The following is a 25,470-nucleotide window of genomic DNA, read 5'->3' as shown; positions in this document are numbered from 1 at the left end:
AGTGGTAAAATAACTCTCTACGCATACTTGAGATTCACCTGCTAACGCATCCGAGGATTGCATTAGCTCTTTTGGGCACAATCATAGAAAATTAGGGTTGGAAGGGACCTCAGGAGGTCATCTAGTCCAATCCCCTGCTCAAAGCAGGACTAACACCAACTGAATCATCCCAACTAAGGCTCTGTCAAACTGGGCCTTAAAAACCTCTAAGGATGGAGATTCCAACACTTCCCTAGGTAACCCATTCCAGTGCTTCACCACCCTCCAAGTGAAATAGTTTTTCCTAATATCCAACCTAGACCTCCCCCACTGCAACTTGAGACCATTGCTTCTTGTTCTGTCATCTGCCACCACTGAGAACAGCCTAGCTCCATCCTCTATGGAATCCCCCTTCAGGTAGTTGAAAGCAGCTATCAAATCCCCCCTCACTCTTCTCTTCTGCAGACTAAATAACCCCAGCTTTCTCTGCCTCTCCTTGTAAGTCATGTGCCCCAGCCCGCTGATAATTTTCGTTGCCCTCTGCTGGACTCTCTCCAATTTGTCCACTTCCCTTCTGTAGTGGGGGGACCAAAACTGGACACAATACTCCAGGTGTGGCCTCACCAGTGTCGAATAGATGGGAATAATCACTTCCCTCGATCTGCTGGCAATGCTCCTACTAATACAGCCCAATATGCCGTTAGCCTTCTTCTAGGGCACACTGCTGACTCATATCCGGCTTCTCGTCCACTGTAATCCCCAGGGCCTTTTCTGCAGAACTGATGCTGAGCCCGTCGCTCCCCAGCCTGTAGCGGTGCATGGGATTCTTCCATCCTAAATGCAGGACTCTGCACTTGTCCTTGTTGTCCTGCGTGTTTGGATTGAAGTGTTTGAGAAACTCCATTTGGAATAACAAAATCTGTGCACATAATGTTCTGTTAATAAGCCATAGAACCATAGGGTTAGAAGGGATCACACGGGCCACGTAGTCTAACCCCCTGACAAGCTGCAGATAGCTATCCAGCCTCCTTTTGAAAACCTCCAGTGAAGGAGATTCCACTACCTCCCTAGGCATCTGTTCCATTGTCCTCTTCTTACAGTTTGGAAGTTTTTCCTGAGATTTAATCAAACCCTGCTCTGATGTAGTTTGAACCCGTCATCTCTTGTCCTGCGCGCCGTTGCAAAAGAGAACAACTTTTCTCCATCTTTTTCAGCCTTCCTTTGAAGACGGCTATCATGTCCCCTGTTAATCTCCTCTTTTCCAAACTAACCCTACCCAATTCCTTTAGCCTTTGCTCATGTGGCTTGCATTCCAGTCCTTTGTTGTTTGGCTCTGAATTCTTTCCAGTTTCTCTACATCCTTTCTAGTCAGCAGTAACCAAAATTAGACACAGTTCTCCAGCTGAGGCCTAACCAGCACCAAGAGCGGTACTATCACCTCCCATGACTTGCATCCTATGCCTCTGTTAATGAAACCTAAAATTACATTTGCTTTTCTTGCAACAGTGTCGCATTGCTGACTCATGTTGCGATTGTGATCCACCACAACTCCCAGATCCCAGTGCTGCTGCCAAGCCAGTTATTCTCCTCTATTCAGCACTGGTGAGGCCACATCTGGAGTGTTGCATCCACTTTTGGGTCCCCCACTACAGAAGGGATGTGGACAAATTGGAGAGAGTCCAACGGAGGGCACCAAAAATGATTAGAGGGTTGGGGCACATGACTTATGAAGAGAGGCTGAGGGAACTGGGGTTATTTAGTCTGCAGAAGAGAAGAGTGAGGGGGGATTTGATAGCAGCCTTCAATTACCTGAAGGGGGGTTCCAAAGAGGATGGAGCTAGATTGTTCTCAGTGGTGGCAGATGACAGAACAAGGAGCAGTGGGGGAGGTCTATGTTGGATATTAGGAAACACTATTTCACTAGGAGGGTAGTGAAGCACTGGAATGGGTTACCTAGGGAGGTGGTGGAATTTCCAATCCTTAGAGGTTTTTAAGGCCCAACTTGACAAAGCCCTGGCTGGGATGATTTAGTTGGTGTTGGTCCTGCTTTGAGCAGGGGTTGGACTAGATGACCACCTGAGGTCTCTTCCAACCCTAATCTTCTATGATTCAATTTACTAGACATACCAGAATGTTCTGACTTTTGTATAAGATTCTTTCTCTTTGGGGCATATTGTCTGTTGATGTTCATGAGTGAAGCTCTATTGATTTCAACAGAGCTGCACCAATTTTCACCCGTCAAAAATTTGCCCTATATTTGAAACTCTGGCTTCATCACATGTGTAACCTTGTTTACACATCTTAATAAAGGCATCTGAAAACAAAGTGGTGATTAGTAATTCGACCCTGAAGTCTGGAGTGGCAGGAATCCAGCCCAGGGCTGTGGTCACCCAGAAGAAATTTGGGATTTGTCTTTCTGGGAGCTGCCTTTCCTTTTTCACTGGAAGTCATGTCCGGGCACCATCTCCATTGCACCCACCTCTTAGATCCATTCCATTTTGTGCCTATCTGACTTGCTACCTTGTTGTTTTTCACACAGGTGGGAAGTCACTACATTGTTGTGAGTTGTGTGATTCGTAACTGTGCCCGCTCACAAGCATCCGTGTGTAATGCAGAGCAGGCCTGGGATGGTCGGAGCTGAAGCTCATTTATTAGTGGATTCATTTTCCCTCTCTTCCCCCCCTTTGCCCTCCCCCCAGTTTGCAGACTCTTACCTCCCATGGAGCTCTAGTACAGTCAGCCTTGCTGTTAATGAGGTGTTTGGGGAGCGCAGCGTGATATCAGCTCCACTGGCCACTCTGTAGCCTCTGGGTCAGTTGGCTGTAGGTGGAACTGGCTGATCTTAATCTCTGCAGCTGATAAGATTTTACATTTGATTAAAGGTGGTAGATAATGTCCCATCTGAGACACTGCTCTAAAGAAGCAAAGCTCTTCTGGGACCAAATTAAACATTGGGGTAAGAGAGCACAACACCTGCTGAGTCCATGGGAGTGGTGCCTGCTTATTGCAGGGTGGATTTGTCGGAGTTGTTGCTTGCTTTGCTGTATTGCGGCAGCGATGATGGCTAATAGCACTGTGCTGTACGTTGTGGTGGTTTGATATTGGCCACAGTTTCCTCATTTTCTGTCTCCTTTTAGTTTTGCTTCCTCTCTTTCTGTCATATAAATTGTTATGCTTGTGCTCAGAGGAATAGCTATTGGGGATAGAAGATGAGCCCGAGAGGCTGTATTTCAGCCTGGAAGCTTTCTTCAGGCTGTAGGGAAAATAATAAGAACAAGGTCAATTGTTAATTATGGGGGCAAATCTATTTATTTCCACAGCCCGAAGAAAACAATATGACAGCAGTATCATCTGTGAACCTCTTTTCTATTTCTAGTATGTGTTTTATTAATCCCCAATTGTTTAGATTACAGAGAGAATTTAAGTTCCAAATGCTAGTACAATGCACTGCAGAACAATGCAACATCTTTAATGGATGGTATCACAAAATCCTTTACTGCAATAGACAATCACATGCTAACAAAAAAAGGAATGCAATTTCAAGAGAGGAAGTGACTCAGAGAGTGAGGAAGAGGGAACATCCCATGAGGGATGAGGTGTCGCAAACAAAAGGATGGCCTCTGGGAAGCCATTGGGAAGAGTCTAAGGGCATGTCTACACTTACCTCCAGAGCGATCGATCCAGCGGGGGTTGATTCATCGCATCGAGTTTATCTTCACTAGATGCGATAAATTGACCGCTGAGCGCTTTCCTGTTGACTTTGGTACTCCACCGGAGCGAGAAGCATAGGCGGAGTCGATGGGGGAGCGTCAGCAGTCGTCCTACCGCAGTGAAGACACCGCAGTAAGTAGATCTAAGTACGTCAACTTCAGCTACATTATTCACGTAGCTGAAGTTGCGTAACTTAGATCGATTTCCCCCCCCCGATCCTCTGTAGACCAGGCCTAAGATGAAGATTGGAGGGGTAGAGTGCGCAGTAGGACATAGGGCCCAAAGAGTTAAAGGTGTTAACATGATCCTGAAACTGTCCAACATCAACCAGTTTGAAACCAAGTTCATTAAAAATCCTTTTGACCCTTCCTCCCCTCCCCCCTGTATCTTTTGGCTTGGTCTACACTACAGTTAGGTTGACGTCAGGCAGCTTTCGTTGACCTAATTATGTCAGTGTCCACACTACAGCCTTACTCCCCCAATGTAAGTGCCATACTACAGCAAAAGGCGTAGGACTTACGCTGGTGTAGTTAGGGTCACGCAGTGTGTCCGTGTAGACACCGCATTACTTTCATAGGCTTTTGGCTGTCTTTCTTGTCAATTTCACAGCTCCATGCTGAACGCCTGAAATGGACAGGAAAGCCGAGCTGTCATGTGGTGGGTGGGGGCTCTCTCTTCCCACCCTGGCTCCCTGCTCTTGGCTCCCAGCCCAGCTGCTGCCCAGTTCCCTGCTGCCATCCGCATTGCTGCCAATAGGCTTCCCACAGGGAGCCCTGGTGCTGCACAGAGGCTCCCCGTTCCCTGCTCCCTGCCACTGGGAGCCCATCTGCCTCCCCAGGCTCTCGGCTTCCCACTCCCTGCTGCAGCCAGGCTCCCTGCAGGAAGTGGGGAGCCTAAGGTACAGCCTGGCTGGCAGCAGAGAGCCAGGCAGTCACAGCATGACAGCTGCCCGGAGGTTCCTGGGAACTGCCTGGATTCCCAGTGTGGACCTCGCAGCCGGGAGCCCAGGTGTGGCAGGGAGCTGGAAGCCAAGAGCCCAGTAGCGCAGCTGACTGTGCAGGCTCTCAGCCCCCCATGCTGCCCTTCTAAGTTGGTGGCAGGGCTCCGGGTAAGAACGCGCACCGTCAATGGAAGGAGGGTAATGTGGACATGAACCACCGCTGTAATTACTGTGGTGGTTGTAAATCGACTTAACCTAGATTGACTTATGTTTCTAGTGTAGATATGCCCCAAGTAAAAGAGTTAAAACATTTCAAATTTAAAACATTTAGAGATTCGAAGGCCAAAAAGAACCATTATGATCCTCTAGTCTGATTTCCTGTATAACACAGACTAGAGAATTTCCCCAGAATAATTCCCAGAGCAGATCTCTTAGAAAAACGTCAAATCTTGATTAAAAATTGCCAGTAATGGAGAATTCACCATCACTTGGGGTAAGTTGCTCCAGTGGTTAATAAATCGTATCAGGTTTTTATAATTCTGCTCTGAATTAAATCTGTCCCTTCAATGGTTTGGATGGGCCAGACTCAAACAATTAGAGAAGCTATTTTATTACCCTCAGATGTGTCAGGAATTGACCACAACTCAGTGTCACAGCACATGGGTAGCTCTAAGGAAGAAGGAAAACGATCATTTTTATCAACAGATGCTTCCATGTGGTATTCTCCATTTATCACAATGCCGTAGGTTGGAGGGGATGGGTGGGAACAAGGTCCAGGAGATAAAACATAGGACTTGGAGTCAAGTGATGTTGGTCCTGTTTTTTGGGACCTTGGGCAAATCACTTCTCCTCTGTGCATCAGTTTCCATACCTGGAAAGTGGGAACAATAATAGCTACTGCGCTGGCTTGCTGGAGGCTTAATGGAAGGATGGTGGTAATTGCCAAAGAAATGACCATACAAAATGAAGTACAGTAGCTGAACCAGTGGAGACCCCTTGCAGCCCAAATTACGGTGTATTGAAGGTGTCAATAGGAATGGCCTGATGGGGCCCATCATTCTAGCTTTATTGGTTTTCATTCATCATGGAGTGACAGCATACTGTATGCATGGCAGAAAAGAGTACCATTCCAGTGAGCTCTAACACATGGTCACTCTTGATGAATGGAAATGATAAATGCACTAAACAGCTCCCCTCCCGGAATATTTTATACCATTCCTAGTGCTTCATTCGACCAGCACTGAGCAATTTTTATTCTGATTCACCTCTAAAACAGAGCGGTGTTCTTCAGACAGTCAGAGAACAACACATCCCTAAAAGTAATGATGCGCCTGACAGGAATAATCTGGTTCACCTGATCCATAAATAGCAGAGATGATTACACACAAACATACTCAAACACGGGGTTACCATACATCTGGGTTTTTCCAGGCATTGCTTCTTTTTTTGATCCTCTGTCTGGGCAGATTTTTCTAATAAGAGGCAACGTCCAGGATTTTTGCAGAGCAGACGTTACAGCTCAGAAAGATTTGTCTCCATGCTCTGATTGGTCCCTCCCGTGTCCGCAGCTGCTGGGATCCCACCCACCCAAGCCCCGACTCCCAGCCCTAGGGAGAGGGAGAGGCCTGCAGGGAGGTACTGACTGACAGGCTGACCAGTAGCAGCAGAAGCTTCCTAAAAGTGGAGGGGCCACCAGTGCCTGTACCATGGCCCTGCGTCCCCTGTACCGCCCCTGCTCCCTGAGCCCCCACCCTCACACTGCCCCTTCCCCTGAGGCCACACCCCTGCACCACCTCTTCTACCCTCACTCTTGCATAGCCCCTTCTCTCTGAGGCCCCACCCTTGTGCTGCACCTGTTTCCTAGGGTGACCAGATGTCCCAATTTTGGGGTCTTTTTCTTATATAGGCTCCTATTTTTTTTTTAAAGGGAGAAATCCAATCTCCTAGAACTGGAAGGGACCTTGAAAGGTCATCAAGTCCAGCCCCCTGCCTTCGCTAGCAGGACCAAGTACTGATTTTGCCCCAGATCCCTAAGTGGCCCCCTCAAGGATTGAACTCACAACCCTGGGTTTAATAGGCCAATGCTCAAACCACTGAGCTATCCCTCCCCCATCCTGATTTTTCCCACTTGCTGTCTGGTCACCCTACTGCTTCCTGAGCCCCTACCCTCATGCCACTCCTTCCCCAAGGCCCCTCCCCAGCACCACCTCTTCCCCCTCACCCCCCCACGCTCGCTTCCCCCCCATTGCTTGCCCTTACAGATGGTAAAAAGGGGTGTGGTGGCCTCTTGACCCTCCCCCCCATTCCAGTGCCCCCAGGGCTGGCAGTGTCCATGAAGAAGCGGTGGAGTGTGTCGGGGCGAATGCTTGGCATGGCCTGGGGCAGTCTGGGCAAGTGTCACCAGTCACATGGAGAGGGGGTGTTCCACAGTGCGTGCACATTCTGGTTGAATTTCCTGACGGACGAAGCCACACACATATCTGTATGCCTGCACGCACGCGCACACACATGCACACTCAAAGCAGTGATTCGCCCTGTGATTTTTTTTTAAATAGCTCATGATGTTTAAGTCAGACTCATTATTTGTGGGGAGAAGAGAAGGGTCAGTCTCATGGTCCTTGGACAGGCAGGGCTGGGAATATAGGGTATAAGTAAACTGCTCTTCGATGTGAACAGCTCTTTCCTAGTTAACACCATCTCAGTCTGAGTGTCAAAACACATTCACACCTAAGTAAAGATTGTAATTAACTAGCACGGTGACAAAAAGAGGTGCTAAACCGAAGCCCAGAAAGTAGATGTGAGAGGGGAGTTCATGGCTACATCAGCCCTCTCTTTTATTTGTCATGTTCAGAACTGGAATATAACAAATCCCCAACCCCAGCAGTGTGCCGGATTTCAGCCCAACTGATCAAATACAAACATTTGAAAACACACGTAGGGCAATGTTCCGTCTAGCTGGACAGAAAATAAAGGAAAGCGAAGCAAGGAGGCTCTTAATGAATCCCTCCATGCAGCTCCCCAGGTCTGTGCTGGAGCAGAGCTGGAGGAGGCACTTGCAGCATTTTAGCAGAGTTGCTCTTTATAAAGGGTCAGCTGACCGGAGAAGCAGCCTGAGCTTCCATTGGGAGTGAGCGTAATGCTCACTAATGCGAGGAGCTGACAGCACTGGCTAGACAGCTCCTGGGACAGTGCAGACGGGTGCTGGGCAAACTTCTTTCTAGCCCTGCCAAAACACCTCAAGGCTGACTTGGTTGAAACACTCCTAGCTGCCCCAGGACTCATGAAATGATTCCACGGGCATGAGCAAAGTACCACAGTCACTCCCTTTCTCTCTACACTGCAAGCAGCGGTGTGACTGCCGCTTGTGTAGACCCACCCGCACTAGCTTCAGTCCAGCTAGTTCACTAAAACCAGCAGTGAAATGCAGCAGCACAGGCTGCATAATGGGCTTGCACTCAGAGTCAGGTGGCTAGCCTGGGCCACCACCACCACTGCTATTTTTAATGGGCTAACTCGAGCTAGCTCAGGTATGATTACACATGCTGCAGTCACACTTCAGATTGCAGTGTAGACACATCCTTAACCTCCCTATTCAGGTTTTTACACTCTACCCAGCACTGCACTGTCCGAGCGTGTCGAGACCAATCCAGGAGCGGCGCCAGGGTTTTTGGCGCCCTAGGCGGGGGTCCTTCCGCGCTCTTGGTCGGCGGCGGCAATTCTGCGGCAGGGGGATCTTTCCGCGCTCCCAGTCTTCAGGGCACTTTGGCGGTGGGTCCCGGAGCGAGTGAAGGACCCGCTGCAGAATTGCCGCCGAAGATCCGGAGCGCGGAAGGACCCCCCTCTGCCGAATTGCTGCCGATGGCGGCAAAATGCCGCCCTGCCCAAATCCTGGCATCCTAGGCGACCGCATAGGTCGCCTAAATGAAAGCACCGGCCCTGGACCAATCCCACCACTTGTGCCCAGCACAGGCAGAACTCAAAGCGTAGGCCTGGCCCAATCCTCTGGAGCAAAAGAAACACGCCTACATGCAGTAGAAATAGGCCACCCACGCTAGGGAGACAGAGAGCAATGCCCCACATTTCCTCAGGCCTCATACTCCAGCCAGTAGAGGACAATGATTTTACACACACATTCACCAGTGTGGAAGCAGAGAAAGAACTGTCATGCATTGCATCCCCTTCCTGTCAGTTCTTTCTCTGCTTCCACAGCCAGCATGGAGTTAAAACCATAAAGTATTTGGTCCTCCGGTGCCGGCACAGGCCCAAGAAGAACTGAATAATGGGGACTTTAATAAAGGCGGGGAGAAATTCCGAGGCAGGGATGTTCTGCTAAAAGCCTGGTGTCCGTGGGCAGGTCTACGGTGAAAAAGCTGAGGTGGCTCAGCTCAGCACTTAGCGAAGACGGTACTACGCTGGTGGGAGAGCTTCGCCTGTTGGCGTAGAAGTCCACCCCTGCGAGAGGCGATAGCTATGTTGACGGGAGAAGCTCCCCCATCGATCTAGCACTGTCTGTGCCAGGGGTTAGGTTGGTATAACTGCATCGCTCAGGGGTGTGGATTTCTCACACTCCTCAGCCAGGTGCTTACCAGTGTTCGTTTGTAGTGTAGATTTGGCTGTATCAGATTTTTCCCTGCCTTCACAGCAGTCACACCCTGCAGTGCTGACCTGCAGGGCCTTTGCATTTCCTCTCCTGAGCAAACCTTGGGGTGTGTGTGTGTGTGTGAGTGAGTCTAGAGGAGAGCTAAAGTGACTATGAGGCTCGGTCTACACTAAGGGGGGCGTCGATTTAAGATACGCAAATTCAGCTACGCGAATAGCGTAGCTGAATTCGGCGTATCCTATTCGACTTACCGCGCTGTGAGGACGGCGGCAAATCGACCGCCGCAGCTCCCCCGTCGACGGCGCTTACTCCTCCTGACGAGGTGGGAGTACGCACGTCGATTCGGGGATCGATTTATCCGTCTAGATGAGACGCGATAAATTGATCCCGAGAGATTGATTTCTACCTGCCGATCCGGGCGGGTAGCGTAGACTAGCCCTTAGACTTATTTTTCCTGGTGAGCTATCCAGGGATAGAACCCAGATCATCAAATAAAATAAATTAAAATAATAAACGTGAGAACAGAATAAATGTATTGTAAAAGTTATTACAGCACAGGTCGCATACAGACATATTTTTTAAAGGGATAACAAATATTCACAATCAAAGCAAAAAAATTTGAAAATGGGCCCATTTTACCTAAATGCTTGTTAGGTTTTGTGAATTTTTTGTAGAGAATATGAGCCCCGGACTGGGTAAGTGTGACATCCCCTGGGGTGCAATCTGGACCATGGAACCACTGTACCATCTTTAACTCTCCAGCCCAGGCTGTCTGCTACACTGCTATGCTAGTGAACAACAACCCCCTCCCCTCCCCCAGCAAACTCTCATAACGTCATGTACAATGCTGAGATATACATTTCAACAGGACAGTGATGGCCAACAGATTATGACTTTTCCAATGATACTTTACATAAGTTTTATCATCATTTAGTAAAGTGGTGAGCATAACAGTGTAAACTATGGCGGTGAGGGTGAGCACATTTTGAAATTGGAATGAAGAAAACTGGAATCGTACATGTTTTTGATGTGAAAATAGCCATTTTATTGAATGTCACAGACACGTGAAAGTTTAGGAACATGAAAAATATTCTTATGTGAAATTTTATGGAAATATTTTTCATCTGCTTCCCCCGCTGTAATTACTACGCAGTGTGGAAGTCTCTTTCTAAAAGACCTGCTCTTCTTCAGCAAGAAGTGTTGGACTCAACAGTATCTTTTCAGGGCAGTGAGGAATAATTCGCTCCACTGCAGGAATCACTGGATGAGGGTCTCTGACCTGTGTTAAGCAGCAGGTCAGATGTGATAGTCACAATGGCTCCTCCTGCAAATAACTGTTTTTGCCTTTTCGCCAATGGGTGACGCTTCCTGAAGCCGCTGAAAATGTGCAATACAGCAGAGCAGAAATTAGAACAGAAATTGCTTATATCTGCCAAGCATGAAAGTGAGGAGCGAAAAGACTTGTCTGCTACAGATTCAGTACCACTGCATCTCTCCACTTCTCCCCTGGTGACTAGTTCCTCCCCTTCTGGCAGCAATGTCTGTGGAACTCAGGGCTGTAATGAGGGTAGGTTTGTTTAGGACTGAAACATTTCCCCACTTTCCCCCTCTAATTATAGATTCTTTTGTGCAGTTTTTCTTCATCAATGGCCTGGAGCCATTAGCTCTCCATTTGCATAGGTTGCCATAGAAATGTCAGGCATCAAAACAATACAGATGAGCTGAAGATGCTTAGAACCTTGCATGACCAGCCTGCTTTGTTCCCCCTGTGGCCTAGGATTTCACCAGAACCCGTTCTGTAATACCCAGTGGCCTGGAGTAATAATAATGGGGGGTAAAATGGCCAAATAGCGGGAGGATATGGGTGGTATTGGCAGTGTCAGTGGCCACAGCAGTATATTTACTCCAGGGAGCATCCTCACCCATCACTCCTTGGTCCTGCTCCAACCATTTCCAAACCAAGCTTGCAAGAGACTGGCTGCTGTGCTAAAAAGCCAACGTGCCATAGAGATTTACAGAGTATAGAGCATTAGATATGCTAGTCTGACCTTCTGTAAATCACGGGCCATTAACTTTCACCAAGTTACCCCTATACTGAGCCCAATGTTTTGTGGCTGGCTAAAGCATCCCTTCCAGAAAGTGCTCCAGGGCTAGATTCACAGAGGAATTTAGGCACTTGTGACATACCAGGGTGAAATCCAGACCAATGAACTGTGTCACCCCTGCCTTGGGGTGCTATTTACAATGCCTTGCTGCTGTATCCTCCAACCTGGACTGCTCACAAACAACCTCCAGCATGTAAGTCATCCCAGCCATGTCTGTGTGCTGCAGCCAGCCAGCCAGCCATACTTTAGTTCTCGCCAGCCTTAAAGAGTCCACAGGGTGAGCCCAACACACTCCCAGTCCCAAACTTTCCCTCAGAAACGATGGCCTGTACTGCCCAGCCCTCTCCTGGATTATACAAATATACTGAGTCTATTGTTCCTTTAAGGGAATAATATGCACACAACTTGTTACCCCAAATGGAGTTATCCAGCCACTTCAACTTGAACACACTGAATTAGATCAAACAGTAAAACAAGTTTATTAACAACAAAAAGGTTTTAAGCGAGTCCAAGTAACGAGGCATAAAAGTCAGAAACGGTTACAAGAAAAATAAAGATAAATCACTTACTGGTACCTAATTGTAACAAACTACATTAGATTCAAAGCAAAGTTTTCTCATCTCCTCCTTTCAGCCCTGAGACTGAACTCTCCCAGAGTCCAATGGCTGCTTCCTTTGTCTCTTCATGTGCAGAGAATCCAATGGGAAGGGGGAGAGGGATTTCTTGGGGTGCTTGTCTCTCATTTTTATAGTTTTATGAACACCAGAATTACACACTGACTGGTAAACTACACACCTCATTTGGAACCAGAAGTACACAACCAGGCAGCAGCAGAGACAAACAAAAGGAAATACAGCACAGTGCTGTGTTAAACGTAAACTGTTAAAAATAAAGGGAAAGATTAAAAAACAGATTTGACAAGGTAAGGAAACTGTTTCTATGCTTGTTTCATTTAAATTAAGATGGTTAAAAACAGCTTTTTTCTTCTGCATAGTAAAGTCTCAAGGTTGTATTAAGTCAATGTTCAGTTGTAAACTTTTGAAAGTTAAAGTTTGAAAGATAAAGAAGTATGGATTGGATGAATGGACTATAAGGTGGATAGAAAGCTGGCTAGATCATCGGGGTCAACGGGTAGTTATCAGTGGTTCCATGTCTAGTTGGCAGACGGTATCAAGCAGAGTACCCCAAGGGTCGGTCCTGGGGCCAGTTTTGTTCAATATCTTCATTAATGATCTGGAGGATGGCATGGATTGCACCCTCAGCAAGTTTGCAGATAACACTAAACTGGGAGGAGTGGTAGATTCGCTGGAGGGTAGGATACAGAGGGAACTAGACAAATTAGAGGACTTGGGTCAAAAGGAATCTGATGAGGTTCAACAAGGACAAGTTCCATCTGCACTTAGGATGGAAGAATCCCATGCACTGCTACAGACTAGGGACTAGGCTAGGCAGCAGTTCTGCAGAAAAGGACCTAGGGGTTACAGTGGAAGAGAAGCTGGATATGAGTCAACAGTGTGCCCTTGTTGCCAAGAAGGCTAACAGCATTTCGGGCTGTATAAGTAGGAGCATTGCCAATAGATCGAGGGACATGATCATTCCCCTCTATTCGGCATTGGTGAGGCCTCATCTGGAGTACTGTGTCCAGTTTTGGGCCCCACACTACAAGAAGGATGTGGAAAAATTGGAAAGAGTCCAGCGGAGGGCAACAAAAATGATTAGGGGTCTGGAGCACATGACTTATGAGGAGAGGCTGAGGGAACTGAGATTATTTGGTCTGCAGAAGAGAAGAATAAGGGGGGATTTGATAGCAGCCTTCAACTACCTGAAGTGGGGTTCCAAAGAGGATGGAGCTAGGCTGTTCTCAATGGTAACAGATGACAAAACAAGGAGTAACGGTCTCAAGTTGCAGTGGGGGAGGTTTAAGTTGGATATTAGGAAAAAACTTTTTCACTAGGAGGGTGGTGAAGCACTGGACTGGGTTACCTAGGGAGGTGGTGGAATCTCCTTCCTTAGAGGTTTTTAAGGTCAGGCTTGACAAAGCCCTGGCTGGTATGATTTAGTTGGGGATTGGTCCTGCTTTGAGCGGGGGGTTGGACTAGATGACTTCCTGAGGTCTCTTCCAACCCTAATCTTCTATGATTCGATCACCTAGTGGCAGGGCCGCCCGGGGGAGGGCGTGGGCAAGTGGGTGAATTTGCCCCAGGCCCCCACTAGAATATAGTATTGCAACTTTTTTTTATGGAAGGGGCCCCCGACATTGCTTTGCCCCAGGCCCCCTCAATCCTCTGGGCAGTCCTGCCTAGCGGCTATAGTCCAGGGGAATGTCACCCACTGATAAGAGTCAAAGGGGCCACTTCGCCTAGTGGCAATATCTGGGGTAGTGTTGCCTAGTGGCTATGGTCCAGGGGGAAGAGATAGCTCAGTGGTTTGAGCATTGGCCTGCTAAACCCAGGGTTGTGAGTTCAGTCCTTGAGGGGGCCATTTAGGGATTTGGGGCAAAAATCTGTCTTGGGATTGGTCCTGCTTTGAGCAGGGGGTTGGACTAGATGATCTCCTGAGGTCCCTTCCAACCCTGATATTCTATGATTTTAAGGGGCTGCTTTACCTAGCTGTACTATCCAGGGCAGAGTCTAAGAGCTGCTTTGCCTAGTGGCAGTGGCAGGGAAGAGTTACCGGGTGGGGAGGGGAGCCTGGGACTGCCCTACTCTGCCAGATTTGACCCCGGGTCCTTCAAAACAAGGTATCCTGACACAGGGTCCAGGTTTATACTGGCACTAGAAAAGGTTCAGAGAAGGGCAACTAAAAGGATTAGGGGATTGGAACGGGTCCCATATGAGGAGAGATTAAAGAGGCTAGGACTTTTCAGCTTGGAAAAGAGGAGACTAAGGGGGAATATGATAGAGGTATATAAAATCATGAGTGATGTGGAGAAAGTAGATAAGGAAAAGTTATTTACTTATTCCCATAATACAAAAACTAGGGGCCACCAAATGAAATTAATGGGCAGTAGGTTTAAAACAAATAAAAGGAAGTTCTTCTTCACACAGCGCACAGTCAACCTGTGGAACTCCTTGCCGGAGGAGGTTGTGAAGGCTAGGACTATAACAACGTTTAAAAGAGAACTGGATAAATTCATGGAGGCTAAGTCCATTAAGGGCTATTAGCCAGGATGGGTAAGGAACGGTGTCCCTAGCCTCTGTCTGTCAGAGGGTGGAGATGAATGGCAGGAGAGAGATCACTTGATCATTACTTGTTAGGTTCACTCCTTCTGGGGCACCTGGCATTGGCCACTGTCAGTAGACAGGATACTGGGCTAGATGGACCTTTGGTCTGACCCAGTATGGCCGTTCTTATGTTCCAATACTCCCAAGCACCTTTCCCGGGTCACTTCCTGCCCTCATCCCAGTCCCTCCAGCGGCATCTCCAGGGTTGGACATGGGGTCCCTCTCGCGTTCCTTCTGTTTCATCTCTGGCAGCTCCTCTGCTGGCAACAGCAATTCATCCTCTTTGGTTCCTGCAGCCAGCTGGCTTCCCATGGTGCAGCTAGGATGCTTGATCCTGGTGGTTTGGAGTCCTGGCGGTTTCCTGGCAGGAGTCTGCTGCATACAACTACTCTCCTCCTTAGTCAGCCCAGACTGAGCTGAGATGGTCCCTTTTGAATGCTCCCTCCATTGGGCGCATGCCCAGCACAGGCAAGGGGGCATGGCCTCTTTGGCCAAGAACTGCTCTTCAGCAGTGTGGGGTTGATATACTCAGTCACACCTACCATCTATTCTCCAGAGTCATCCTCATGCACTGGCTGACCCAATGACTAATCTATTTATCCATGGTGGAACAGCTTCAACTCAAGAGATTGAGGGACCCCATATCCCACTATCCCATAGCCCAGTGGTTCAGGCACACAGCAGATAAGTGGCAGATCCCTGTTCAAATCCTTTCTTCTCTTCAGGCTTTGGGAATCTCAATGATTTTCTAGGCTCCTAACACCTAAGTCCCTCTAGCCTCCAGTCTAGATAAGAATGTCCCACTTCCTTGGTAGTTTGTTCCAAAGGTTAATCATCCTCATTAAAACTTTATACCTAATTTCTAATTTGAATTTGTCTGGCTTCATCTTGCAACCACTGGTTCTCGTTCTGCTTTTCTCTGCTTCATGGAAGAGCCCTTTAAGTATGGGGTATTTTCGCCATGCACCATAATCAAGTCACCTCTCAATCATCTTTTTGATCAGCTAAACAGACCGAGCGCTTTAAGTTTCTCACTGTCAGGCATTTTCTCCAGCCTGCAAATAATTTTTGTGGCCCTTTTCTGCATCCTCTCCAATTTTTCAACGTCCTTTTTAAAATGTGGACACCAGCACTAGACTCACTATTCCATTATCCATCCCACCAATGCCATGTGCAGAGGTAAAATCCCCCCCCTGCTCCTACTCACTGCTCCTTTCTTTATACAGCCAAGGATCACATTAGCCCTTTTTGCTTGTCTACTGTGAGCCCCCTACATCCTTTTCAGGATGTTCCCCATTCTGTGCGTATGGCTTGGATTCCTTGTCCTTAGATGTATAACTTTGCACCTGAGTGTATTAAATCATATTTTGTTTGAATGAGCCCAAGTTGTACAGAGACTGCCCTGTCCTAAGCGTTATTTACCACATTATCAATCCTTGTGTCAGCCACAAATTTGATTAGGAGTGATTTTATATTTACTTTCAGCTCATTGATGAGGGCCTATAACCGATCCCTGCAGAGCCTCACAAAAAACACTCCCATTCAAAGATGATTCTTCATTGACCATTACTTTCTGAGGTCTGTCAGTTAGCCTGTTCATAATTAAATTAACACATGCTCTATTGATATTGCAAAATGCTATTTTTAAAATCCGAATGTCATGCAGTACCTAGTCAAATGCCTTACAAATGTATATTGCATTTATGCAGTTACTTTTATCAACCAAACATGCCATCTCATCAAAAATGAAATCAGGTTCATTTGCCGAGACCTATTTTCCAATAAACCATGTTGTCTGGCATTCATTATTTTCCTAGCCTTTAATTCAATTAAATCCTGTATCAGCTTTTCCATTATTTTGCCCAGGGTTGATGTTGACTGGCCTCTAGATACCCGGGTCATCCCAGTTGTCCTTTTTGAATAGTGGCACAACATTGGCACTGTTCCAGTCTTCTGGAATTTCCCCAATATTCCAAGATTTTTAAAAATTAACGTCAATGGGCCAGAGCTTTCCTCAGACAGCTCTTTTAGGACTCTTGGGTGCAAGTTATCAACACTTGCTGATTTTAAAATGTTTATCCCTGATCAAGTTTGTCTAACAGACTTTTCAGTTACTAATGGACTGGAAAGTACTTCATGAGTATATCATTTTGTTTCTTTCCAAATGCATAGCAGAAATATTTACTGAACACGTCTGCTTTTCTGCAATATTATTAATAATTTTACCATCTCCATCTAGGAAGGGCCTATACTATTGCTAGGATTTCTTTTGCACATACCGGAGGGCTGACTGATTGTGATTTGTATGCTAGCAGAGTTGCTCACCTAGATGAAGCATAGCATTGGAGTTCTAAATATTTGTGATGAACTATTTTCCTATATCTGAGATAAGCTGAATTAACACAATCAGGGCCACATTTTCCAAAGGGCTCACTCTGTTGGGAAAAGGTTGGGCTCTCTTGAAAATCTGTCCCCACGTATCTATAACCCATGGGAGAGGGAGTGAAAAGAAGGGTGGTCCTGGGAATATTGCTGAGGGCATTCTCCCAGTTAGTCGCCCCGGAAAAATTCACTCACCTGATTTTAGAAAAGTGATGTTGGAGGCTTTTGTTTATCTTTAAGGGTACGTCTATACTTACCTCCGGGTTCGGCGGTAAGCAATCAATCTTCTGGGATCGATTTATCGCGTCTTGTCTAGATGCGATAAATCGGTCCCGGAAGTGCTCGCCGTCGACACCAGTACTCCTGCTCCGCGAGAGGAGTATGCGGAGTCGACGGGGAAGCCTGCCTGCCGTGTGTGGACCCGCGGTAAGTACCTTGTAGTTCAAACTAAGATACTTCGACTTCAGCTACGTTATTCACGTAGCTGAAGTTGCGTATCTTAGTTCGAACTGGGCGGTTAGTGTGGACCAGCCCTAAGTGTGTTTAGCGATTGGGCTAATAACATCACAGAATAATACAACAAAGAATTTTTTAAATCTCATTTAGGAGTTACTCTTTGTGCTGTGTATTATTTTCCATATTTCTCTTGGCTTGGGCCATGAAACATGATGATCAGTTTCATTTTTGTGCCTAGTAATTGGCCGGTTTCACGGAGGGTATTTCATGCTCTAGCACAGCACTCCAACATTTGTGTTACAAACACTGCAGGGAACTATTTATGGTTGTTTTTTTTGGGGGGGGGAACTATTTCCACTAGAATTTTTCAAAAATATTCCTAAATTTGAGGCCAAATTTGGTCTGACATTGTCCCTTTTATTTGCTGCTTTTTTAGAGACTGGAAACATACAATGGCAGAGAGCAATATTTTCCTGGTTTTCCAAATGTTTTCTGTTCCTGCTGTTAGTCTGGATCGTAAAAGATCTCGATGTTTATGAAGAGTAGATCTGTTGGCGGGAGCTGTAGATTTGTTTTTGTCCCTGCTGCTTTCACTTGTATAGAAATGAATTTCTGATGGGGGAAATGCGCTTTCTCCCGTTGATAGTTTATCTTTCTCTTTTCAGGTGCTTTGGCTCTGACTGAAAGAAGGAGGTTTTGTTTTACTGGCAGAGGAAGAGCAAAGGGGAGAGGTTCAAAGGACTGGCAGCTCCCAGAGCACACTCCAAACAGTAAGACTCAACATACTTCTATAGCTTCAAGCAAATGAACAAAACAAATCAGAATCTTTTCAATAAGTGGCACAAATAAATTAACAAAGCAGGTGCTTTACACACAGAATAGACCAGGAGTGACCTTACTGAAGTTTTAATAGGGACACCGGCAATATATTTATCATAATTTTTAATATGATTGTAATAAAATAACCCCGGCAGCCAGATATTGACTTAGCAAAATAGTGTTAATCCATGATATTATAACAGGGTTTCTCTTGAGTGCTTGGTTACTGGTGTTTGTTTAAAACAAGTACACAAAGTGTGCGTTTTGGGAAAAAATCCAAACTTTGAATTGTCTCAGCTTCTAATGGCTGGAGCCTGAAAGGATGCCATAAGCACAACTATTAATGTTACCTGTGGAAAATGTGCCAGTTTTTTAAACATTTTTGTTTATAAGCTTTTAAATCAGACCTTTCACCAAAAGGTCAACTGTATTTTGAAAACTAAAACAGGTTAAAAAGAAAATGACCCAAAGTATACCCATTATTACTGCCAAATTTACAAGAGCAATAGGGTGTGATCTGAGTCAAAAATTGCCAGTTGTTAAAAAACACAAACCCTAAGACTATAGAAAACAATCAAATGAAATGTGTCTGAAATCAGTGCTATCAGAATTCTCTGTGCAGTCTAAGGCCCTGAACTCGTAACCACTCCAAAGGGACTGCCCACATGCAGAAAGTTGCCCATGTGAGTGTTTGCAGGAACAGGGGTTCAAACTGGTGTCCAACTCAGGAAGCTCTGGAGGCACTGAAGAAACCACAAAGTTATCTGAAAGTTACTTGCTTCATCCTGAGTGTGACCTGTGACGGGTTCCCCCTGGGGTGCACCTGGGACCGGGGTACCACTGAGCCCTCTAACCCACCAGTCTGGGCTCCCACTCACACTGTGCTACTGTGACAAGCTGCAGACCCGCTCCCGGTCCTACACTTCCCCCAGCATTCACACAGGTAGAGGCACACTGAGCTGCAGTTACATGCTGTCTGACCAGCCACTGCATAAACCAACAATAGAGAGGCTACAGCCAAAATAACCACCAGCTTCCCAGCCTAGGACCCCACAGCTGTACCGTCCTGCTCTGGTCCAAACCTCAACCAGTATGAATGTATTATCCAGTTCGCCTCCCCCTCAATGTGGAGAGGAAATGCAACAAGCCTGAGTTAAACCAAGCTGAGATTTTCCCCCAGACACTTCACTTAAAGGCACACCGAGTTTAAATTAAAACATAAAATAAGTTTATTAACAACAAAAGATAGATTTCAGTGCTTATAAGGGATAGCAAACAGATCAAAGCAGATTACCTAGCAAATAAAGAAAATCGCAAACTAAGCTTAACATACTAGATTGAATATGCATTAGTAGTTTTTCACCTGAGTGATGGTACAAGCAGGCTGCAGATTCTTAAGGTGGAAACTGCACTTGCTTTGCAGTTTGGAAATCCCCAAGTTTTTCATACACAGGCTAGAAATCCCTTTAGCCTGGGTCCAGTATTTCCCCCGGTTCAGTCTGTTGTTCCTTAGGTGTTTCCAGGAGTTTTCTTGTGTGTGGGGTGAAGAACAACACATGATGTCACTCCTGGCCTTATATAGCTTTAGCATATGATGGGAACCCTTTGTTTCAAAACTTGGTTCCCAGACCAGTTTGTGGAAAAACACGGACATCCCAAGATGGAGTCCAGAGTCATGTGGCCTGGTCACATGCCCTTGCATACCTTGCTGAGTCATAGCAGCCGTTACTTACAGGCTGTCTGGAACGTTCACAGGAAGGTTAAGTTCTTCAAGGGTCCATTGTCTTTGCTGATGGGCCATCAGCACTCTCTGGCTTCTTCATTGTTGTACTTGAAAGGCTAGTTGTGGGTGTCACCCAGAGTAAGCACATTTGAAATACAGACACATAGTCAATATTCCTAACTTTAGATACAAAAATGATACATGCATAGAAATAGGATAATCACATTCAGCAAATCATAACTTTTTCAATGACAGTTACATGACTTGTCTGGTACAAAATGCATCATAATTATGCCATAATCATATCATAATAATAGCGCTGTGAAGAATACGGGGTGCAGCATCATATTACCCAGGGCCGTCCCTACCCATACGCAAAGTACGCAGCTGCAGTGGGCACCAGGAAATTTGGGGCACCAAATTTCCTGGTGCCCTATGCAGCTGCATGCTGCTCCAACCCCTGCTCCGCCTCTTCCCCATGGTCCCTCCCCCTGCTCCACCCCAGCCCCGCCCCCACTCCACCTCTTCCCCAAAGCCCCCACCCCTGCTCTGCCCCAGCCCTGCCTCCACTCCCCTGAGGACTGCAGCAGGGGCCGGGCCTTCACTCACCAGTGGCGGTAAGTGGAGCAATCCGGCCCCAGCTTGCTCCGCTCCCCTGGCTCGCAGCCGCGCCGCTGGTGAGTGCTGGGGGGCGGTTCCCCCTGGCCCCCCAGCCCCAAGGCTGGGAGCAAGCGGAGCAGTGCAGAGCGGGCTGGGGCCGGGTCACTCCACTTCCTGTCACCCCGTGAGTGTGGGGTCGGGCCTGCCCTGGACTCACCGGGCAGCAGGCAGTGGAGGGACCTGGCCCCAACCCGCTCCACCAGCTCATGCTGAGGGGCAGTTCCCCCTGCTCCCCAAGCCAGCCCCCCCAAACACACACCCCGCGGAGGCCTGGGACTCCACATAGCTCCCCTGTGGAGGGGCTACGTAGGGCACCAAAATGGCTAGGGATGACCCTGATACTCCCTATTGTCTTAATATAACCCCACAGTTAGACAGAAGAAACAAAACTGCTGTTGCTCCAAACTCTGCATGTTTTTTTCTTAAAACATGAACGTCTGCCATCTCTCTGGCCTGTCTCTTGTTAACTAGGAAATATTAGGGTCTGAGCATCTTGGGAGAAAAACCTTTTCTGTTCTTTTAATCAGATATAAAACTTACCTTGATCCAGAGCAAAGTCCAAAGGCTTCTGTATCCCTCTCTTTTCACAGAACCGTCTTGCCTCAGTAATGTTTTAAAAATTTCTTCTAATAAACCACATAAAGTAATGAGAGGTTTATATTTTGCAGGCCCCTCTATGAGACCTAATCAGAGGTTAGGCCTTCCAGATGTGCTGTTGGAATTATTTTTGGGGCAGTTCTCTGACCTGTGTTATGCAGGAGGTCAGACTAGAAGATCACAATGGTCCCTTGTGGCCTTGGTATCTATGAATCATAGCCTCCACCAAACGATGTCAGGACTAAGGGGAATGCCATTTTGTGTTACCGTGCTATGCCAGATTTCACAATGGTGTAGATCAATTTCTAATCAAATCTGGCTCTTTAGTAAGGTGTAAGTGATGGTTTCTATTTTTTTCTACAAATTCATGAAACATTTTAACCTGAGGAAAGGTGACATCATGTTTATTACACTTTGTGTTTATAAAATTATGTCAAGTAGTCAATTAGCCCCTTCTTTGTTGGAACTAAGTGACTCAGGAGACAGGGCTAATCCCCAGAGAGGAACCCCCCATACTTGAAGATTCTTTTCCAGTTCCATTCATAGGAGACTGGCTACAGTGTTCCAGTTGACCCTGCTGGCTAGATTTCTCGGGATGATGTCTTTCTTCCTTGGTCCCATCTGGCCCAAGGACTTGATTGTTCCTTTGGACAGTGCCCTGAACAATGCGGGCAGAGATTGTATGCTGCATGCCCTAGAATAGCCCCTGGAAATCCTGTGCCCTAGAGAGGCTCTGAGGCACAATTCCCTCCCTACTTGGTGGTAGCAATGACCTAGATCTGCAGCCAATTATGAGCCCTCCTGCACCAGCTCCATTGTATTGGCCAGCACACCGAAAGGGATGGAGCCAAGACTCCAACCATTCCCCATCACTCCCCACCCGCCCACTCCAGAGCGGGGGCCAGCAGGTGCACAACTTGTGACTCTTGCATGCCCTGTTCCCCTCTGTGGGTGTTCAAGCCAGGTCAAATCTAGCCCTAAGGAATTACCTAAGACTCACCAAGAGAGAAACCAGAGCCCTGAGACAGCAAGGGATCAGGGCATGTGGCTAACTTTAAGCACTTGCCTTAGTTTGGAAAAGAGAAGAGTGAGAGGGGACATGATAGCAGTTTACAGGTATCTAAAAGGATGTCATAAGGAGGTGGGAGAAAACTTGTTCATCTTAGCCTCTAAGGATAGAACAAGAAGCAATGGGCTTAAACTGCAGCAAGGGAGGTTTAGGTTGGACATTAGGAAAAAGTTCCTAACTGACAGGGTGGTTAAACACTAGACTGCCTAGGGAGGTTGTGGAATCTCCATCTCTGGAGATATTTAAGAGTAGGTTAGATAAATGTCTATCAAGGATGGTCTACTCAGTCCTACCATGAGGGCAGGGGACTGGACTCGGTGACCTTTCGAGGTCCCTTCTAGTCCTAGAGTCTATGAATCTATGAATCTATAAGTGATTGGGGCTGCCTTATATGCTTAAAGTTCCGCACATGCCTAAGAACTTTGTTGAATCAGGCCTTATGATGAGAACTCCTAGCAGAAACTGGAGAAAAAATTACAGTGATTTAAAATACAAATATGATTCGCCCAATAGCCACCATCAGATACCTCCCTCCTCAGTGGCAGTGAGTGATGGCTCCAGCACAGCACACTTAGCAACAGCCCGAAATTTTCCTTTTGTTCCAGTGATGGGGCTGCTAGATCAGAAGGTTCTCAGCAACGACAGAATCTTCACAATGTCAGTGAAAACTGCAGATTAGCTAGGAACATTTTAGCTCATTTTAGAAACCCAGAGGCTTGAACATTTGTGTGTTTAATCCAGTGGTGTGTTTAGAGAACATGGGGTGAGGGTGGGGAGAAGATACACTTTTCAAAGCAGAGGTGAACTAGGAAATTATGTTTTCTTGAACCCCAGAAAACTAGTGAAATGAAATTGGGACCCTGCCTGAAACCAAATAGCCAAGCAATTCAGGGTTTAGGCTGAATGTCCGAGTTGATGTTCCACCACTAATTGTGTCGTTGTGCTCGCGGCCGGGAAGAGCTGCATGGCTTGTGCACAATTTCATGCACTTTTCTCAGGACCTGACAATTCACCGATTCTTTGCTTGGAATTCCCTCGCTATTGTGAGTATAGGTCACATCTGTATCCCCTACACACACAATTTATGGCTTATCTTTTTGGAGAAAATGAAAAAGAAAATATAGTAAACATAAAATATAATTACAGGCTTTCAAAATTATTTGTGACTCCCTGATTGGTTGAAGGTTTGTACAGTAGCGATATAATTTGGCTCTTAAAATTGGTAGTTTTTTTTCTGATAGGATGTAAAAAGCTGTAAATATGGCTGCTGATTCAGACTTCTAACTTCCCTGTAAACATGCAACTAGAGAGGGTTTGAAATGGGAGCAATTGACTAAACAGCTTCTGTTACAATTTATTGTTTGAATGTTAATTTAATAACAAATCATTGATGCTGTAATCAGCTAGTTCAGTGCCTAGGTCCTGTGGGCACAGAGGCCTAGATCCTCAAAGGTATTTAGGCACCTAATTCCCATGGGAGTTAGGTACCTAAATGTCTTTGATTATCTGGACCAGGCAGCCCATGTGCTAAAGATGTGCATGACATTTTTGGAAGTCTCACTGCATCTTCCATTTTTTAAAACACTTTTTGTTTGGGATTTTTGCATTTTACAAGGAAAACCAAGCTGTTTTCAATGAGGCAACTAAAACCAAGAAGTAGTGCAGGGCACAGAGCTCTCAGAAGTGCTCGAAGAGGGAGTAAATCCAAAACTTTGCTGACGGAGGTGCCTGTTGTATCCTCTATAGTGGCCGGGGGAAGTACTTGGAAATGGAGAAAGAACCAACTCCAAAGGAGATTTGCTTGCCTCTTACTAGGTTCTGTATTACAAACATACATCTTTAAAGGAGTAACCTTCATCTTCAAACATGTCAGCAGAATATTGCAATGCTCTATTACTGTTCACTTGCTAGTTACCAGTTCTAAGCAGATGAGTAGTCTTTAACATATGAAACAAACTGGTAACATGCAGGTCTTCTAGACCTTATTCCTGCACCCCTTGCCCCACAAACAAACATATGCTGAAGAAGGCATATGCAAAGTACAAAGTATGCTGTTCTCAATTAACCCCATGCAATCCAATTGAAGTCATGAGTTTGCATGTGTGTTACTGAGAGCAGAATATGGCCCATTGGTGTTAACTCACACAGACACTGGGAGAGATGTACAGAAGCAAAAAAGAAGTCAATCAGAAACTAGGGCTGTCAGGTGATTAAAAAAAGCAATCGCGATTAATCGCGCGATTAAAAAAATTATTTGTGATTAATAGCGCGATTATGCATGCTGTTAAACAACAATAGAATGCCATTTATTTTCAATATTTTGGGATGTTTACTACATTGTCAAATATATTAATTTCAGTTGCAACACAGAATACAAAGTGTACAGTGCTCACTTTATATTTATTTTTATTACAAATATTTGTACTGTAAAAAATGAAAAAAATGTATTTTTCAGTGCATCTCATACAAGCACTGTAGTGTAATCTCTTTATCATGAAAGTTGAACTTACAAATGTAGACTCATGTACAAAAAATCCTGCAGTCAAAAATAAAACAAGAACACTTTAGAGCCTACAAGTCCACTCAGTCCTACTTCTTGGTCAGCCAGTCACTCAGAGAAACAAGGTTGGTTACAATTTGCAGAAGATAATGCTGCCTGCTTCTTGTTTACAATGTCACCTGAAAGTGAGAACAGGCGTTCACATGGCACTGTTGGAGCTGACGTTGCAAGGAATTTACGTGCTAGATGCGCTTAAGATTCATATGTCCCTTCATGCTTCAACCACCATTCCAGAGGACATGCTTCCAAGCGGATGATGGGTTCTGCTTGGTAACAATCCAAAGCAGTGCAGACTGACGCATGTTCATTTTCATCATCTGAGGGAACGTCTTCACTGGCAATGTGGCTGCCACGGCAACGCTTTAATGTGGCTTGTATAGTTGCAGCATAGCTCTGGGAGAGAGCTTTCCCAGCACTCTAAAAAACCCACCTCCAGCGTAGCTGGGTGGCTCCCAGCGCCGGTGCACTGTCTTACTGGCACTTCACAGTGCTGAAATTTGCAGCGCACAGGGGGGTATTTTTTCACACTCTTGAGCAAGACAATTTTTTTGAGTTAATCGTGTGAGTTAACTGCAATTAATTGACAGCCCTATCAGAAACTTTAATCCTAGACTCTATCAGGACATGGACTGAAAGGAGAGACAG

General features: G+C 46.2%; 1 protein-coding gene across 5 annotated transcripts in view; it reads left to right on the top strand.

Annotated features, from left to right (window-relative positions):
* Nucleotides 1-25,470, top strand: part of PKNOX2 (PBX/knotted 1 homeobox 2) — a 624,957-nt gene that overhangs the window by 270,070 nt on the left and 329,417 nt on the right. For all 5 annotated transcript variants that reach the window (XM_054005412.1, XM_054005405.1, XM_054005406.1 and 2 more), the window contains one exon: nucleotides 18,063-18,167. The gene's annotated coding sequence lies outside the window, so the exon portion shown is untranslated. The remainder of the gene's footprint in view (nucleotides 1-18,062; nucleotides 18,168-25,470) is intronic.

The sequence above is a fragment of the Malaclemys terrapin genome, chromosome 15 (assembly GCF_027887155.1).
Source record: "Malaclemys terrapin pileata isolate rMalTer1 chromosome 15, rMalTer1.hap1, whole genome shotgun sequence".
Classification (NCBI taxonomy): Eukaryota; Metazoa; Chordata; order Testudines; family Emydidae; genus Malaclemys; species Malaclemys terrapin.
This window is presented reverse-complemented; position numbering and strand designations above follow the sequence as displayed.